The sequence below is a fragment of the Equus asinus genome, chromosome X, assembly GCF_041296235.1.
Source record: "Equus asinus isolate D_3611 breed Donkey chromosome X, EquAss-T2T_v2, whole genome shotgun sequence".
Lineage (NCBI taxonomy): Eukaryota > Metazoa > Chordata > Mammalia > Perissodactyla > Equidae > Equus > Equus asinus.
The window spans coordinates 104,268,740-104,288,515 of NC_091820.1; the positions used below are offsets into that span (position 1 = coordinate 104,268,740).

The window sequence follows — 19,776 nt, forward strand, 5'->3', positions numbered from 1 at the left end:
TTTTCTCCTAAAAACTCAAAGGCATGAATAATTTTTAGACTGTTCCTTGTTCCATTATATCTATTCTCCCCTTCTTCCAAAGTAAAAGGATTATTAATTTAAAACTATGGACCAAGAACAGTTGAGTGGATACCAGGGGAAAGGTGGGGTGGGGGGTGGGCACAAAGGGTGAAGTGGTGCACCTACAACATGACTCACAAACATTAATGTACAATTGAAATTTCACAAGATTGTAACCTATCAATAACTCAATAAAAAAATAAATAAATAAATAAGGATTATTAGTTGGCCATATGGCCACTAAGCTTAAGAGTACATTCCTCAGGCTTACCTTCAGCCAGTTGTGGTCATGTGATTAAGCTGTTGACAACGGGATGTGGCTAGAAGAGACCTGAAGAACCTCCTCTTCAAACTCTTAAAGGGAGATGGCATCTCCTCCTTCTCCTACTTCCTTCTTCCTGCTATTTGGTTCTTAGGCATTGTGGAGAGCCATTTTAAGCCACGTGGAAAAGCGACATACCCTAGGATTGGTTGAGCCACAGGATAGGAGTCTGGATCCCCGGACAACTTCACGCAGCAGAGTTGTCATGTAGCCATGCAGCCCGGACTGCCTACCTCCAGACTGCAATGTGAGAAAGAAATAAACTTCTATTTGTTTAAGCCATTGTCAGTTTGGGTCTCTGTTACAAACACTCAAAACGATATCCAAAATAGGAGTTTTTATGGGTTTCTTTCTTTGGTATTCTTTTGATTCACCTGAGCCACATATACGCATATATATTCCTTTCTAACTACCAAATTGAGGAAAAGTGATGCTTGAAAGGCACAGGTGGTGAGATCTGATATTGAGTTAAGGTCCCTTGTACCCTCCTATTGGGTGATGATAAGAAGACCAATTCCTTTTCCCCTCAATGTCATTTCTAAGGTGTACATTAGGCACTCGTAGAGGTCATGTTGATCATTTAGATGACCACATGTACCTCTTTTGGATTAAGAAACTGATATTAATGTACCAGTCTGGAAGTAGAAAGTAACAGACTTCAACCTTACTTTATAGTCTGTAGTTCAAGCAGGGATAGATTCATATTCCCCTTGAACGTTAATATTCCCATGAGAAGAATGTAATACAACACAACACGTGGAGAAGTGGGAAAGGAAGGGGCCACCTGTTCAGCCAGCAGGTTGAGTTAGCCCTGGGGGTCATTGGGATGAGAGATAACACAATTGGAATGGAATGTGTTTGACCAAATTGGTCAGTAGGATTAGTGATTCTCTACATTAAACAGTAACCTGAAGCCTGTTAAACTTAATACTCATACTCACTTTGCTGCAGAGAAGCTGCTTGCTCCCTAAAATAATTTATCTTAAGTCACAATTAGCAGAACTAAAAAAAAACCAATGCGATGGTAAAACACCATAGAACAAGATTTGGGTTCTCTGGTTGTAGAATTTCAACTACAATTCCAGAGCTGTTTACCAAGAGTTTATTGTAGAGTTCCAGTCAGGAATTATGATTTTGTCAGGGAAGTCTAGAGACTCATAGGGCAAGAACTTGGCTCCCAAGTAGCTACAACACTTTCCAATTCCCTTATTCCTTTCCAATTCCTTAACATTTACTGTGTATACATGTGATCTCATATAATGCTCACAACAACCCTGCGAGGTGAATACTATTATCTCCATCTCACGGATAATGAAATTGTAGCTGGGAGTGGCTAAACAACCTCAAAATTACCTCCAGCTAGTATTGAGAGAGAGCTAAGACTTGAACCCAAGCCTGTCTTCCTCCAAAGCGCAAGGTGAAAGTTAAGTTCTGCACCTGAAGTTAGTTTGTGAAGAACATGACATGAGGCAGATCCACCTGCACAGGCTGCTTCGTCTCCTGAGCCCTGAAGCTTGGAGTCAAGAAGTTCATTAGAAATCTGTTTTCACAGAAATACCCAGTTTCTTATGATCCTTGAATTCTGAGTGGCAGTTGTCAAGGACAATATTTTAGCTCTAGTGGGGCTGCTGACCTACTATGAAAAGTCCAAAAATCTAGCAGCTTGGGGAGATTGCAGAGAAGCCAAGTGTCTGAAGAATCCACAACTTAGATCATTAGCTAGCCTAGAAAGAAAAATGATCGTGTCTCCAGTTGTTTGGAGCTCGTCATGGGGAAACAGATACCTGATAAATGGAAAATTTTATTCCAGGAAAGAGCTTTACTTCCAGGCACAGGATTTGCTTATACGTTTTCCATAAAGTGTTCTTCTCCCTTCAAAGTAATCTGCAGGGTCTTTAACAATCTTTTCAGCACTGCTCTGTAATTCTCTACACTCTCATCTGAGAGTAAAGACAGGAAACGCAGTTTTAACATGAACTCTAGACATCAGGAGAGGAAGAGAAACAAGCCTGTCTGTTTTGGCTTTTTGGTTGGTTTGTTTTAAGGCAAGAATTTCTGCCCATCTAAGGTGGAATCAGGACCTACACACTGTATGCTTCATTAGTGATTTGGGAACTTTGGGTCCAAGGTAAGTGGACTAGGCTTTTTTCCTCTGGGACACGATGAGAAAGATCTGTTGTTTGGGTACTTAACTCAGCCTAGTGATTTAACAACAAATAACAAGGAAGGAAAAGGTCCCTGAGGGAGGCAAAATAGAGTTTGCAAGAGTCTAAGTTTATAAGACAAGCCTCTGGGGCAACAATCAACTCCTATACATATTCACCCTCAAATACACATGCTAAGCCAAAGTCTGGTGAGGAATACACAGCCCCTACAGGTCAGTACCACAGTCGTTAAACCAGGGAGGGAATTATAAACACCAATAATCAAACTAAACCAAAAGATGTCATTCATTCATTAATCAAACATTTGAGTGTGATTTCAGTTGTTCTCTAACCATAATGCACATTAGATTTCTTTTCCTAGTCAGTTCCCCATCATGCAATGACTGCCTTTATCAACCTCCCTAAAAATGGTAGCTATATAGCTAGAATTCACTGAAAGAAAATTGGCTGCTATTGGCTGTTTTATTGTTGGTTGACCTGGTGTATCAATTAAGATACTCTTGGTTGTAAATAATGAATAAACTTTGCTCCTTTTTTAATCAAGAGGTCTGGTTTTTTATTGTTGAGTTGTACTTAATGACACTTTTAAACTGCTGAATCGACCAACCCTGAGCCTGCTCTGACTTAAACCAAAAGGTATTTATTAGTTTCCAATTGCTGCTATAACAAATTACCACAAACTTAGAGGCTTGAAATAACACAAATGCATTATCTTACAATTGTGGAGGTCGGAAGTCTGAAATGGGTCTTGCAGAACAAAAATTAAAGTTTTAGCAGAGCTTTATTCCTTCTGGAGGTCTAGGGGAAAATTCTTTCCTTACCTTTTTTCAGCTTGTAGAGGCTGCCTACATTCCTCGGCTCATGGCCCCACGTCACTCTGACCTTTGCTTTCATTGTTACATCTCATTCTCTGACTCTGACCCTGCTGCCTCCCTGTTATAAGGACCTTTGTGATTGGGTTTACCTGGATAATCCATGATAATCTTCCCATCTCAAGATCCTTAATTTAATCACATCTTCAAAGTCCCTTTTGCCATGTAAGGGAACATATTCAAAGATTTCAGAGATTAGAACACAGATATCTTTGATGGGCCATTATTCTGTCTACCACAGGTAGTTTACTAGATTATATAACTTGGAGTACAAAGTCAGGGAAGACTTCAGGGTTGGTTGATCTAGCAGCTTAAAAGCGTCATCAAGTACAACTCAACAATAAAAAATCAAACCACCTGATTAAAACAGGGGCAAAGGACTTGAATAGACATTTATCCAAGGAAGATATACGAATGGCCAATAAGCACATGAAAAAAATGCTCAACATCACTAGCAATTAGGGAAATGCAAATCAAAACCACAGTGAGATACCACTTCACATCCATTTGGATGGCTATTATTAAAAAGAAAAAAGCGAAAAACCAGAAAGTAACCAGTATTGGGAAGGATGTGGAGAAAATGGAACCCTCATACTTTGTTGGTAGGAGCGTGAAATGGTGCAGCTGCTATGGAAAACAGTATGGTGATTCCTCAAAAATTTAAACATAGAACTACCATGTGATCCAGCAATTCTGCTTCTGCGTACGTCCCCAAAAGAATTGAAAGCAGAGACTTGAACAGATATTTGTCCATCTGTGTTTATAGCAACATTATTTACAGTAGCCCAAAGGTGGAAACAGCCCAAGTATCCATAGACAGAGGAATAGATGAACAAAACGTGGTACCTACATACAATGGAATAGTATTCACATTAAAAAGGAAGGAAATTTTTACACATGCTACTACATGGATCAACCTTGAAGTCATTTTGCTAAGTGAAATAAGCGAGTCACAAAAGGGCAAATATTTACCATTTTTCTTATATGAGGTTCCTAAAGGAGTCAAATTCATAGAGACAGAAAGTAGAATGGTGGTTGCCAGGGGCTGGAGGGAGGGAGAATGGGAGAGTTAGTGTTTAACGGGTATAGAGTTTCAGTTGAGGAAGATGAAAAGGTCCTGGAGATGGACGGTTTTGACAGTTGCACAACAATATGAATGTACGTAATGCCACTGAGCTGTACACTTAAAAATGGTTACGATGGTAAGTTTTATGTTCTGTATATTTTACCACAGTTTTCTAAAATGCCAGCAAAGACCCAGATTCTTTCCATCACTGTAGTCTGTTATCCAGAAATCAGCAGCTCTCTAAGGCTAGATTCTCCTTACGGGCATAAGAAAGTCATCAACAGCAATCAGAGCCACATGTTTTCTTGCACAACCAGGGGAAGAGCCTATCTCTTAAAAGCAGGGACAAAGTTTCCCAAAAGACCTCAATAAACCTTTATTTGAATTTCAGGCAGGTTGAATGTCTGAATCATAACTGGCAAAAGGGATGGGTTTATTCTCAGACTAATCAGGCCTACTCTTTGAGCTGAGATCAATTTCCCAACTTGCCTTGCTGCAATTCAATGGAAAAGAGATGGAATGAGTCCTGAAGAATCAACTGTAATGATCACTTTACAACTTTTGTGGCAACGTCAACTCAAGTGCACAGACCCGTGTGCAAAACCTCTGTGAAAATTCAAGCCATCCTTCCAAATCCTTCCCATCCGTCCCCTCTTGGTGCCAGCAACGCGGCCCTGCATCTCAGTTCGGATGCCTTCCCATATCTCATCCCACAGCAACAGAAGTGCTTACATCTATGAGGGAGAGGGGAGTAGATGGAGAAGGCATCAGAAAAGAGGCCACATTTACATTTGTATCAACTGAGAAATAGCACCTGGGAAAAGCCTTGAAAGTAGAGATTCCTGGATCCACCCCGAGAAGTGCTGAATCAGAACCTTAAATAAAAAGTAAATTAAAATTGTTGTTCTCTTTCATGAATTTGCGTTTTAAGAGGTGCCCTAGGTAATTCTGATGCTGATCCACGAAATACGCTTTGAAAAGCACTGGTCTTATCTTTGCTAAGAACGGTCCTAGGTGCTATGGGTAGAATAATAAAGATGACATGGGTCATACTCTGGAGGAGTTCACAGTCTATTTGGGAGAACAGATACTTAGACAATTATGACAAGACCTGATGGATGCTATAGTAAGATATGAGTAGAATTCTATGAAGCTGATACTGTCTAAGGGAGTCAGGAAAAATTCACAGAATACTTGGCTATAGTGAGATAGCATTACAGGGGTGCATCTACACTGAAAAGAGAGAGAGACAGAGACAGACAGACAGAGAACTAACACTTTTGATAATTCAGGTACCAGGAAAACTCAGTGAGTCCCAGTTAGGTGATCATGAGAAGGCAGAAGTACACTTGCGATTCCCTCATGGGATCACAGTTCCCCACTTCTCATGCTTTAGCATTTTACTGCACTGCTCTGAATGTGATTCTGGTGCTTAATGATACATATTTTTCACATACATATTTATGTACAAGGTTGTATAAACAATACCATATATCAAGCACTTTGAGATACTTTAGTACATTTTCAAGGGTAGTTTTGACTATATGTGGTTAAACATTATATTGCTGCCTTTAAACTGAATCCCACATCCCCATCCCTACCCCATGCTGGCACCTTAAACAACTATTCTAGAGGCGGAGTGGCAGTTATCCAGGTGAAAATGTAGGAGGAGAGATTCCAGGCAGAGGGACCAAAATTGTCAGATAATGGAGCTACTAAGGAGCATGACACATTTGGTGAACAGCTAGTCGGAAGTTCTGCAGGGCTCTCAGAGGGCGTATGAAGTAAAGTGGCATGAGATGGGATCAGGCAGTCAGGTGGGGTCAGATTATTAAAGACAAAGCTAAGGGATTGGACCTTTAAATGAAAGAAAATGGAAGTCTTTGAAGGAGTTTAAATAAGTGAATGACAAGATTAGATATGCATCCTAGAGAGATTGTTTACTGGCCAGGTGGTGATTACTCTGAAGCAGCAGAGACAGGGCCTCTCAGAGGTCCAGAGAAGCTCCATTCAATTCCATTTTACTAAGGCTCTTAGTATAACAAAGACAGCTGAAATGACAGAAGAAGTAACAAAAAGTGTGAACTGTTCTAAATGATTATGTTTAACAAAGTAACACTTTTAATGCACACGCAAACAGGGTTGCTATTTCTATTATCTCATTTGTAGATGTAAATCGAAGTTGGAAGCTTAGGCCATGCCCCACCCCCAACCTGGTTTTATTTCCAGACTTCATTACATTCTAAAATCTCAAACAAGCAATTTAATCCCTCTGAGCCACAGTTTTCTGACTTGGGGAATAAGAACTACTTTGTAGCGACTGGGTGAGAGAACATGTGTACAGTGTCTGGCATACTTGGGTGCTCAGCCAGTGCTAATATTTCTTCATAATCTTTAAATATAATGAGCCTGTGTCCATGTGCACTCATACGGGAGCACTCATGCATACAAATGCATGCACTCAGACTCTGATACGTTGTCCTGGGGCCGAGGTTGGAAGGGGGATAGGTCCATCAGACACTCCTAGTGCCTCTTCCTGCTTCTGTGTTGAACTCCCATCACTGAAGAGAAAGGCCTCTATCTCAGGCACCTACACATTAGAGCTTCTTGCCTGCACGTTCACCTCTGTATGGCTGACTTATGCCATTACCCTATTCCTTCTCCCAACAAGAGCGTTTGCATAGCAATCTTTGGCTCTGATTGTAGAATTAAAGAATATCCTTTTCCATGTTAAAGAGATTTCAGGTCTCCATTAATCTTTACCAGAAATCGCTCAGAAGTAAGGGGGACTTTCTCACTGCTCATGAGGTTACACCTAGGAGGTTCTTATCCTCAAGTGCTTTTGGGGTACTTGCCCTTTTTCCCTGCTCAAAGCTCACCACTCCCTTTGGGCTCCGTGTTTTTGTCTGGAGCACAGAGACCTGTAACTCACAGTAACAATTCCCTAGCTGAACAACAGCAATAACTCACAGTGCTGCAACAGGCTTCCTGGGTTCCCGTTAACTTTGCAGAGTCAAGTTATTGAGTTGACATTAGAGTCGGTGCTTAGAAACTCTGCTTTATAATCAGGGTGATTTCAGAACATAGCATCAGCTAAATGGGTCCCTGGGCCTGAGCCAACCTCCCAGGGCTCCAGTTCCAAGATTCACCATTTGCAGGATCTTGTCATTTAGAAATCCTTGGGGATGGTATATTTTAAGAGGTAGTAAAGGACTAATCTGAAAAGAAACTTTGGAGGTTTATTCATTGCACTACGGTAAAAAATCTCCATTTATCATCATTACATGCTGATAATAAATAATACTTGATTGTGCCCTGATTATATCCAAATCTGTTACCAATGGACATGGCAGAAGACAGGGATGAAAACATAAATAGCTCCCAGCTATTCACTTCTAATTACCCGTTCTCCCTTTCGAAAGATGTGACCATCATTCTTTATATCCTGCTCAAACATGAATGATAGGACTTTGCGGCTGAAAAAGATTGGATGAGGTCATTTCCTCTATCCTCCTACCTTTAAATAAACCTAGACTTAAAATCACCCCACACAGCTGGGTATCTAATCATTTCTTTTTGACCCACCTCAGGGTTTAACAATTTATACTACCAATAGTGTTTGCAATATCTCTATCCTAAATCCTTCTGGCTACAATTTAATCTTTTGTTCTTTAGTCTTCAGTCTTCCCATTTAATATCTTCCAGTTGCTTAATGGTCATATTCCATCCCTGTGGGTTTTCTTCCCCACAGTTCTTGTTCTTTTAAACATCCCTAACAAGGTCTATGTGTCAGCCCTTTAACTGACTCTGTTAATCCTCATGTAAGTTTCTCTAAATCATCCTGTTATCTTATGGATTGAATGAATATGACTGACAACAGAAAAGAAAAAAATTCAGAAAGATGAGAAAAGCTCTGTCCAGAGGGAGATTTTCCTCATTTCTATTACTTATATCACTGATGTTTTAAATAATATTTAGCTCTATTTTTATGGAATGCATGTAATACATGTGCACAGTAGAAAAGTTTTTTAAAAAACATAGAAGAATAAAAAGAAGGAAAAAAAAATCTCCTGTAATCTGATGACCTAGCCCCAAGAGTTAGGATTTCCTCTGTGTGTGTGTGCTTGCGTGCCTGTTTGAGTATAAGTGTATGTTTCCTCAAATTGGGATCATACTGTATTTGCTGTTTTGTATCTCCTTTGTTCAGGTTGTATTTCCTGGGCATTTTTCATATCCACTCTTCCAAAATATGATTTTTTTTTTTTAGGAAGATTAGCCCTGAGCTAACATCTGCTGCCAATCCTCCTCTTTTTGCTGAGGAAGCCTAGCCCTGAGCTAACATCCGTGCCCATCTTCCTCTACTTTATATGTGGAACACCTACCACAGCATGGCTGGACAAGCGGTGCCATGTCCGCACCGGGGATCCGAACTCGCAAACCCCGGGCCGCCGAAACGGAAGATGCGCACTTAACCGCTGCGCCACCGGGCCGGCCCCCAAAATACGACATTTTAATGCAGATAATTCTTTACGTTATGAAGGTGACTTGGCTCATTTAATCATTTGCCTACGCTGGGCATTTAAATGGTTTCTAATTTCTCACCATTCATAAATAATGCTATATCAATATCTTTGTACATAAATCTTTGCGCACATTCCTGATCTTTTCAAAAAGCAGCACTGTGTGTGTGTGTGTGTGTGTGTGTGTGTGTAAATATATTTGATTTCCTGACTCCTATAATCTGTCATTCAGACTTTCAGAACAGATCTCTGGATAGTGTTCTATCAGATTCATATGTAGACTCTGAATAGCAAATGAATAATCCATGGCTTTCAATTCTTAAATAGGTCCCCTACAACTACAGGATAAAGCTCCAATTCTTTAGCAGACCTTCTAAGCCCCATCTTTTGCCACTGATGCCTGGAACTGTATACTTCAGTGATTCAGACTGCTTCTAGTTACTTGCCCACTTCACAGTGCTTATTACCTTTGATTACATTATTCCCTCTGCCTAGAAAGCTTCTCCCATCCTTTTTCCCCCTCCCTAATCCTAAGCATTCCTTCAAGGTTCAGTTCATGTGTCATCTCCTTCAGGCAATCTTCCTTGAATCCACAGGTTGAGCTAAGTGCTCCCCGATTGTGCACCTAGGGCACCTCTTCTTATATTGAAATCTGTTTTTCCTACCTCTGTCACTAAACCATAAACATCCCAAAGACAGGGGCCATGTCTAATTCATCCCCCAATGGTAATAGAGTATCTAACATATGGTAGGTGTACTGTTGAACAGAATTGAGTACCATTTTGTGCCTGTACCTGTGCTTGATGCTGGTAATTCAGAAAGAATTACTGAATGAAGTATCAAAGTCATAGTTTAGTAGAGGAGATTGGTTACAGAATATGTAGTGACAGAATGACTACAATTCAATGCTACAAATTGCTCTGGGTTGATGGAGGAAGGCCAATCAAGCCTGCTTGGAGCTGGGCAGTGGTCTGGTCCATATGTTTCTTTTTCACTGCCTCTAAAGCACAAGAATCTAAGAGTCCCAGTGATCCTTGATTAGTTTGTATCTGTCTTCTTCTTAAACACAATATTGTTTTGATTTTAGTGTGATCTCTACTGTTGTCCTTGAAATTTTCATACTTATAGTCAACCCAGTCTAGCACTATTTTGGCCCCCTAGAAATGTATTTTAGAATGTGGAACTAGCTGAAGAAAATGGGAAACTAGATATGAGTACCTCTAGAAAGAAGCAATCATTTTAATATTCCTGAGAAATACTCTACATCCTGTATTTCTCGTCTGACTCATCTACATTGGAAGGAGAATTGCTGCTCTACAAGAGGCAAGGCCCTGGTTCAGTCGCATAGGGACTGATGTTTCTTCCTCCTTCAGTATTAGTGTGATCCTCATCGCCAGTTAATTGTCAATTAGCTCCTTGGGTGGCACAAAAAGCTAATGTTCAAGAGGAAAGGCATGGAGAGAACAGAGGCACTTGCTAGTTGGCTAACTGACAAGGCAGGACTGTAGAAAACTGTGAGTTGCCAGTAAAGGCACTTTACAAAGGCACTTCGTACATCAGGGTACAGAGGGGTCCTGAAAGGGTACTAAATTCCCAGCATGTTCCCAGGCCTGCTGAATGGCAACTAAACCAAGGCAGCCTTCTACCAACTGACTTTTCCTAGGAGAATGCAGCAGCTAGAAGCCCAGGGTAAGAGAGGTAATTACTGACCTACAGGCTTTCTTCTAGATGGGAACCTAGGGGCTACGACTGAAGAAGCTAACACCTGTTACAAAGTGAATTGGCGTGATCCCTTTAAGAGTTGTGGATAACCAGGGCCCTTAACCAAGAGCAGATGGACCAGCAGCCAACCAGCTGAGTAAGCTGTTACTGGAGCCTCCACATGGAGAACAAATTTTTTCCTATATGCTTTAAATACCATCTAGTTTTCTAGAATGGCTGAATCCAGTGGAGCAGGATTATAACTATGATTTTAACACAGGCAGCCCCAGCTTACAAATAAAATGTGTTCCAAAGGTTAAGTAGTTTGGAACTCAAAACACATTTTTCCTGTGGAATTAATATTGTACATTAATTTTCAGGTTCACATCCAGCCCATAAAAAAGAACTACTAATCCTCCAGTGTAGCTGAATTATAATACTATAGTAGTAGTTGGAAATCTATAGTCTCATTCTATATTAGTTGCTGGCGGCCATGTAATATAGAAACAAAGAGGAAAAGCAGAAGAGAAAGAGAATTCCACAACCACTGCTCCTCTCTTGGGAATAGTCCTAGCCTGCTTGAGAAGAATTTTCAAACATGCCAAATTGTTTCTGAAAAACATCCACCTTCGTTTCTGCACCTTCCCCAGGCAGGGCTCTAGTGCCTTTTATGATACCCTAAACTTGACAGCGCCCTAAACTGCCCTAGCATCTCCAGCCCCCCTGTGGCTTCCAAACCTCCTATTCTCCCTCATTCTCCATAAAATTACTATTTCCTCACAGAAGTCCAAATCCTAGCTCATCCACCCCTATGCCAAACCTGTTGTGCTTGCTGACTTCCCAGGTTCTGTCAATGGCAACACAATTCCTATTCAGTTAAGTTCAAAAGCCCAGAGTCCTCTTTGATGCCTTTTTCCCTTGCTCCATGCAGCTCCTCAGCCAAACCTTGTTGATTCCACTCCTGGAAGGTCTTAGGATACCACCATCCCTGGTTGGGATCTCATTAGTGTAAAAGATCCTTTGACAGCTGCAGTTTTGGAATCAGTGCGTGTAACCCCTCACTCGAAGTACAGTGGCAACTTCCTGACTGCTTCCATTACCCAACTCCACCCTCCTCCCTTTGCTGGTGGAGGAACCTTGCGAAAGCATAGCTTTAATCACCTCCTCTATTCTTCCCCCTAAATCTACTAATGGTTCTCCTAACACAACCAAGATGAGGTAGATATCCTTATTCCCATTTTGAAAATTAGAAAAAATTATTTACTGAAGGTCACTGGCCTGCTCAAGGAGGGGGCCAAGATTCGAGCTCAGGTTTATGTCCAAGGACCATGGTCTTTTCACTCGACACCACATTCTGATGTAGCCCAAATACCTTAGGTTGGTGATCAAGATCTTCCATTATCTGGCTCTATTTTACTTTCCCATCCTCTCTCATACCACTCCTCTTTATATCCACTCTATTCCCACCTAATCGGACTGCTTGCTGCTTCCCAAACCTGCCCTGGATTCTACTGCCTTTGTCTATGCATTTTTGCTGGATGGTAAGTCCTTTCCTAGTCAAGGTCCAACTCTAATGCTACTTCTTCCACAAAGCCATATCTTCTACCAGCCTCATTCACCTACAAATACACTTAAACACTAGCTGAAACTTTTCTCCCTTAGCTGAATTACCACAAGGCTAACTGTAGCCTGTACTGTACTTATTTGAGTGGGGGTTATCACCCCAACTACTACTTTAAATATTTGACGACAGGTACCCAAACTTTCTACCCTCAGTCCTAGCAGGCGAAAGTGTCCCTGGTAGGGATTCAGTTCATGTTTAAGGAATGAATTACCGGTAGAAATTAAGTTTGCAAGGTGAAACCAGGCTGAATGTCATGATGAGGAGTTTCTATTTGATGAGAAAGCCCCCAGAGGATTTTGATCAGAGGAAGGCCATTACAAAAGTTGTGTTTTAGAATAACTAATGGAGATTCAAAATACAGGTTAGAGAAGAGCGTGCTGGATGAAAGTCTCAGCTCTGTTATGCATTAGCTCTGTGACTTTGGGCAAGTCACTTTCTTAATAACAACTCTATTGGGAAATAATATCACACCACCGAAAGCATCTTTTTAAACTATAAATTCAATGTTTTAAAATACACTCACAGTGTTGTGCAACCATCATCACTATCCAATTCCAGAATATTCTCATGATTCTAAAAAGAAATCCCATACCCATTTTCTCCCAAACCTGCCAGCCCTTGGCAACCACTCATCTACTTTCTGTCTCTACAGATTCGCCTGTTCTGGACATTTCATGTAAGTGGAATCATACAATTTTGTGACTTTCTTTTGTGCTTCTTTCACTTAGAATAATGTTTTCAAGGTTTGTCCATGTTGTAGCATCTGTCAGAACTTCATTCCTTTTTATTGCTGAATAATATTCCATTGAGTGGATATACTCATTTTGTTTATCCATGCATCAGTAGATGGACATTTGGGCTTTTCCCATTTTTTGACTAGTGTGAATAATACTGCTATGAACATTCATGGACAAGTATTTTTGTGAACATATGTTTTCAATTCTCTTGGGTAAATACCTAGGAGTGCAGTTTCTGGGTCACATGGTACCTCTGTTTAACTTTTTGAGGAATGAATAGACTGTTTTCCAAAGATACTGTACTATTTTACATTCCCACTAGCTACGTGTGACAGTTCAAATTTCTCCAAGCCCTCATTAACACTTATATTCTGTTTTTGTTTGTATCTTTTTAAATTATATTTATTCTAGTGGATATGAAATTATACCTCATGGTTTTGATTTGCCTTTCCCTAATGACTAATGTTGTTGAGCATCTTTTCACATGCTTATTGGCTATTTGTATAACTTCTTTGGTGAAATATCTATTCAGATTCTTTGCCTATTTTAAAGTTAGGTTATCTGCCTTTTTATTGTTGAATTGTAATTGTTCTTTATATATTCTGGATACAAGTCCCATATCAGATATATGATTTGCAAATATGCTCTCCCATTCTGTGGGTTGTCTTTTCACTTTCTTGATGGTATCCTTTGAAGCACGAGTGTTTTTAATTTTGGTGAAATCTAATTTATCTATTTTTTTGGTTTCTTATAATTTTGGTGTCATATCTAAGAAATTTCTAATCCAAGATTACAAAGGTTTGCGTTTCTGTTTTCTTCTAAAAGTTCTATAGTTTTAGCCCTTACACTTAGGTCTGTGATCTTTTTTTTTTTTTTTTTTTGAGGAAGATTAGCTCTGAGCTAACATCTGCTGCCAATCCTCCTCTTTTTGCTGAGGAAGCCTGGCCCTGAGCTAACATCCGTGCCCATCTTCCTCTTCTTTATATGTGGGACATCTACCACCGGATGGCTTGCCAAGCGGTGCCATGTCCGCACCCAGGATCCAAACAAGCGAACCCTGGGCCAACGAAGCAGAATGGGCAAACTTAACCGCTGCACCACCGGGCCGGCCCCCTGTGAACTATTTTGAGTTACTTTTTATATGGTGAGAGATACAGATCCAACTTCATTCTTTTGCATGTGGATACCCAGTTGTCCCAGACCATTTGTTGAGAAGACTATTCTTTCCCCAATGAATTATCTTGGTACCCTTGACAAAAATTAGTTAGCCATAAATATAAGGGTTTTTTTTCTAGATTCTCAATTCTCTTCCATTGATCCATGTGTCTATATCTGTATTCTATGCCAGACCACACTGTGTTGATTACTCTTACTTTGTAGTACATTTCGAAGTCAAGAAGTGTGAGTCCTCCAACTTTGTTCTTCTTTTTCAAGACTATTTTGGCTATTCTGGCTTCCTTGCATTTCCATATGAGTGTTACAATCGGCTTGTCAACTTCTGCCCAAAAAAAGGCAGCTAGGATTTTGATAGGGATTGTGTTAAATCTGCAGATAAATTTGGGGAGTACTGCCATCTTAACCATATTAGTCTTCCAATCCATGAACGTGGGATGCTGAAGCAAGTCCTTGAAGGTCCTTTAGCCTTATCTGCTTTATTTCCCAAATGGGAATAAAAACAACTATTCTGTCTATCTCACAGGGTTGTTGTGAAGATTGAATGAGAAAATTCTTCTTAAAGGGATTATTTCTGACAGCATTATAGGAATCAGTATAGCATCCTGAGGTGACAACTCTGAGGAGCACTAAAAACATCAGTTCATGTTTGCCTTAAAGTCAGTTTAATTTCTTTACAGCCACATTTTCTATTTTTAAAGTGCCCATTGTGTGGTTGGTGTCACAGTAGTCTCCATGGCACAAGTGTTAAAACGTGCAGGCTCTAGAGCTAGATCATGTGCGTTCAGTTCCCAGCTCTACTTCCCCATTTGACCTTAGACAAATTACTTGCCTCTCTGTCACTCAGTCTTCTTGTTTCTAAAATAGAGATAATAATAGTACTTACTTCATAGGATTCTTGTAAAGATTAAATGAATTAATTTATATAAAGTGCTTGGAAACGTGCCTGACACATAGCATGTGATACATGTCAACCATCGTTACAGCACCACATAGAAGTACTTTAGGGCCCTATACCCAGTGGCATTTATAGTCAAATATTTATGACACTGTCTCCATACCCTTGGTTTGCATGATATGAGTAAGTCAAGCATTTGCTTGGAGCTGGAGCGAGTACCCTCTGTAAACTAGACTGGAATGGAAGTTCTCATATAATAAGCTGGAGTCTACAATTTCCCTGGGTGGATATATGGATAAATAATTGCTTTTCAAATGCATTCAACATTGTGCAAAGTAAAGCCCTTCTTAGTTCGTGATGGGGCTGAGAGCAGGCCGCTCCAAGGTGTGCCACTCTGGTATGCGGACTATTTCGAGCTGAAGACAATGAAGCCTCAAAAGACCCAGAAAGAGCATCTGACCTTCCCCCAAGCTGCCTAAAGAAATTTAAAATAAAAGTTGTCTCCAGGACAGGCCATCACCATAGATAACTATCTAGGACACTTGGGGGGATCCTTGCTAAGTCCACTCTTACCAAAGTCCTGCTTATCAAACTTCTGCGTTCCATCTCCATGAAGATTGTCTTTCTCCCCTTTGAAGCCCCAGATCATTATGTGCTCCTTGTCCATAGCTGAGGGTACTTAAACGGGTGGACTCAGCCAGATGGCCGAGTTACTCAGTTTACCCTGGGTTTCTCCCATGTATACATGCTATTAAATTTTGTTTGATTTTCTCTTGCTAACCTGCCTCTTTGATTATTTGACCAGCCGTAAGAACCTTGAGGAAAAGCGGTGGGGGGAATTCTCCCACTTCCCTGACATTAGTTAAACAGAAAAAATGTAGATTGCTTGGGATAACAGTTTCGTGGAAAACCAGTACAATGACATTACATCATTTTTTTTTTTCCTTAGGAGTCTATTTCTCTCTGTCCCTAGGTTTAGCTTGTTAGAAACAGCTAGGGGACAGAGTCAGAGCTGTATATGCACATCCATGCTGTGCCTGTCTCCTGTCCCCCAGACACAGTCTGATCCCCGATGGCATCTGGTTCTAGGGAGGTTGCCCTGGGTTGATTGCTGGTAAAGCGCTCTGTCTGCTGCCAGTCTTCTCGAAGCTTGAGCTCAGGGAAATCATTACTGAAACTGCTGTAGTCAGAAGCAGACTGGGAATCAGGGCATCCAACCCCATAATGACAGCCTGAAAAGGAAACAGAGCACTTTCTCCTAGAATCAGAGGATCAAGGGGCTAGCAGGGGCCCTCGACAGGCCATCCATATCCTAGTTCATTCCTTAACCTCTAGGAAGGCCTATAGTGAAACCATTTAGGACAAACTGATGTGCACCTCCCACCCATGCACTCTGCTATTTAGCCCATTTCTTAACTCAGGGGAGATGGACTTTAGGACGCTTGAGCATTTAAATAAAGCCTTAGATAGGAAATCTTCCCTCCTCAAATCCCTCATTCCCCAGCATGGAAAACCTGAGAAACAAAAGGACAGAGGAGAAAAAGCCAAATAGCAACAGATCCCTTGTGCCGGCCAAGTGTTGCTTAGCAGAGCAACCTGGGTATTGGATGTGGGCACAGGCACGTGGAAGCAGCAGAATGAGTAAGTCAAAGGCTAGGAAAACTAGCAGGAGCCTTGTAGTCCAACCTCACAGGAAGGCTCTGATGCTCTTATGAAAATTTGAGACATTCTGATGAAATGATTTCCTCTGTTTGTTGCTGACAATAATTAAAATAATTTATGGAGCCAAGGGCTGGTAAGTATTAGTGCGAGCTTAATGTGAACCCTGAAAAGAATTGCATTAGTTTTTTAAAACCTAGGATTGTGCTCTCAACCTCCTTGTTCTCCTCTCCCAAATTCTGTTCTCTAGTTGACTCTGCTTCATTCCTCTCCACCAAAAAGTTCTTCTGTCCCCCATGTTTACAAACTAGGCTTCCATTATCCCTGCTCATCATTAAAATTTGTGGTCTTTATAATGTAGACCTAACCAAATACAAGTGGGAAGCAATCTGATTGAACTAATTCAAGCCAAGATAGGGTTGATTGAAAGCTCTTGAATGACTTCAGGACTCTGCATTTTAAAAGAAGATCAGGTTCGTCCAAATTAATTTCTGATCCTGGAAAAATTTGAAACTAAGTAATTTGATGAATTTTTTTGGAGAGAAGATTTAGCGGGAGAAAGGAGCTTCTTGGTGCCCTTCAGATCACACACTACTTTGCCCACACTGCTTCGGCTACATTTTAATTTTAAAGTGATCCATGACAGGGAATATGGTCACAACCTGAAAAAGCCCACTCACTCAGAGGCCTAAGGCCTCGAAGCATTAGATTTTAAATTAAAGTGATAATCAGAGCTTCCAAAGTTGTTTATTAAGTCTCTCTAAAACCTCCCAGTTGGTGTCTGCCTGGAGGAAGCCTCCTCTCTCTCCATTACACCTACAGAGCAGTCTAACCAAGACTAATGATTGCCTTGCCTCGGAGTTTCCTTGTTGAGAGGGCAGTAGGTAAGAAATGAATGAGAAGATAAGCATCACGATGGAGTTTAAAATTTGAGATGCCCTAAACTAAAGTGGAAATAGAAAGAGCCCCTTGGTATATGTCAACCTCAGCCAACTGGGTAAATGGTGGCTTTCTCGGCCTTTCAATGTGACAGTTGGTGAAATTCAGCATTGAGTTGGCACACACAATTGTGAGATGGGCATGAATGTTCCATAAGCAAATTCACTGCAGACAACAAGCAACAGATTCTGCAGTGAGGTTCCACCTGGCTGGCCTATGGCTAATTTGCAGATATATTGTTCTGCTCAAGCTTTGGAAATACGCTCTTTACTCTAAACTTTTTCCCTTGGGGCTTTCATCCCATCACGAGCACCACCCTCCTGCCCCCACACAAAGACTTACTATGTAGTTTGCAGGGGTGGTAGCTATACCTACTGTTAAGTATCACCGTCACTCTGAATGACGGAACAACCAAACAAGACCGAAGAGAAAGGGAAAGTTAATGAGCTGGAAGATTGCAAAACCTGCAAAGCAGACTGCCTGAAAACAGTGACAAGGTCTCTAATGCTGATGGATTTAGCTGCTTAATATCTTTAACAGAAGCCGTGTTTATTAATAATTGCTGTTTTCATCTCTTCATTGACAGCCACCCTGCTCTTTAGCCTGCCAGAAATACTTCCCCAAGTGGTTCTTGATCATGATTGTGAATCAGAATTACTAAAAGACTGTTTTTTAAAAATCTAGATGACCCAGTCCCACCCAAGAGCTACTGAATAGGAGTCCCTGGAAATGGGGCACAATTATTCACATTTAAAAAAAAAAGATTTCCAGTGATTTTTGAGGCATAGCTAAGGTTGCAGAACATTGCCTTAACCTCATCTGGACTAATATCTGGACTAATTGTAGTTTTAGAACAGCTCTGTGAGATGAGGAAACTGAGGCTTATAAAAGTTCAAGGATAGGCCAAGGTCACACAGCTAGAAATGTGCTAAGATTCAAAGCCAGGCCCATGGCTCCAAAGGACAGTTTCTTTCCACCCCATTACACTAATGAGCTATGCATAATTTTTCTCAGTACTCTGACACAGACCTCTTTCAAACCAGATGTCTCGACCTTATTTATTGCACCAAGATGCTCTAGTTGTTTCCATTCCTATCTTGGTTTTTAATTCCATCATGTCATTGTTTGTCTACTCTTTTAAATCTAACCATCATTTTTCTGAACAGAAAAGATGGAAACTGAGCAATTCTATATCCTCCTTATAGTTATTAACATTACACCATTACATGATCGGTCTCAATCCACAGACATAGACTCTTCTTTGGTGGTACAGGGGGGTTGTTGTTCTTAATAGTTTCTAAAATCCTTAAATCATTCTGGTGTTGGCTTTCCTGGCTCTGTTATTGCAAGGTCATTCCATTCATTTATGTTTGTGTTTGGACCAGTGTCCATTCATTCATCTTTTGTCAATGTATATTATAAATATTTGCACATGTATGGATTATATGTACATGTATGTATAGTTACTTCAATGTTATAAATCATAAAAATCTTTTTTCTCGAAGGAATTTTAGAGATATTATTTGTTCCAATAGTTTTCTTTTATTTTCTAACCACAAAACTCTTTCTCCAAGCCAACTGTGTTCAGAACCCCAATACATAAAACAAACACCAGTAGAACCTGATGGAGCAAGAGAGGAGAATTGCCTGCTCTATGTCGTTGGATCTTGAAGCAGCTGCACAGCACAATTTGAAAAACAAAGTTCTAGTCAACTTCCCCAATTTCTGAGGAGGAAATTAAAGTCCAGAGAGGTAAATCAACTTGCCTAAGGTCACACAGCATGTAGTAAATCAAGACCTAAAATTCAAATTCCCTAATTTGAAGTCCAGTGCTCTTTCTAACACACTTGATATGATAAAGATGGAAAGCAGCATCATATCCAGAAAGTTCGGGAGAAAACGTCAATTATAGGAGAGAATAATAATATTAACAGTTAATATATCTTGAGCACTTAGTATGCCAAGCACTTGTACTGCTTTACTTCTGGCTCTACTCTCTCTGGTTTAGAGGGCCTTCACTTGAAGTAAAGTACTGTACCT

General features: G+C 40.5%; 1 protein-coding gene across 2 annotated transcripts in view; it reads right to left on the reverse strand.

Annotated features, from left to right (window-relative positions):
• Nucleotides 1-19,776, reverse strand: part of DCX (doublecortin) — a 363,420-nt gene that overhangs the window by 175,182 nt on the left and 168,462 nt on the right. For both annotated transcript variants that reach the window (XM_070503023.1, XM_070503022.1), the window contains one exon: nucleotides 332-622. The gene's annotated coding sequence lies outside the window, so the exon portion shown is untranslated. The remainder of the gene's footprint in view (nucleotides 1-331; nucleotides 623-19,776) is intronic.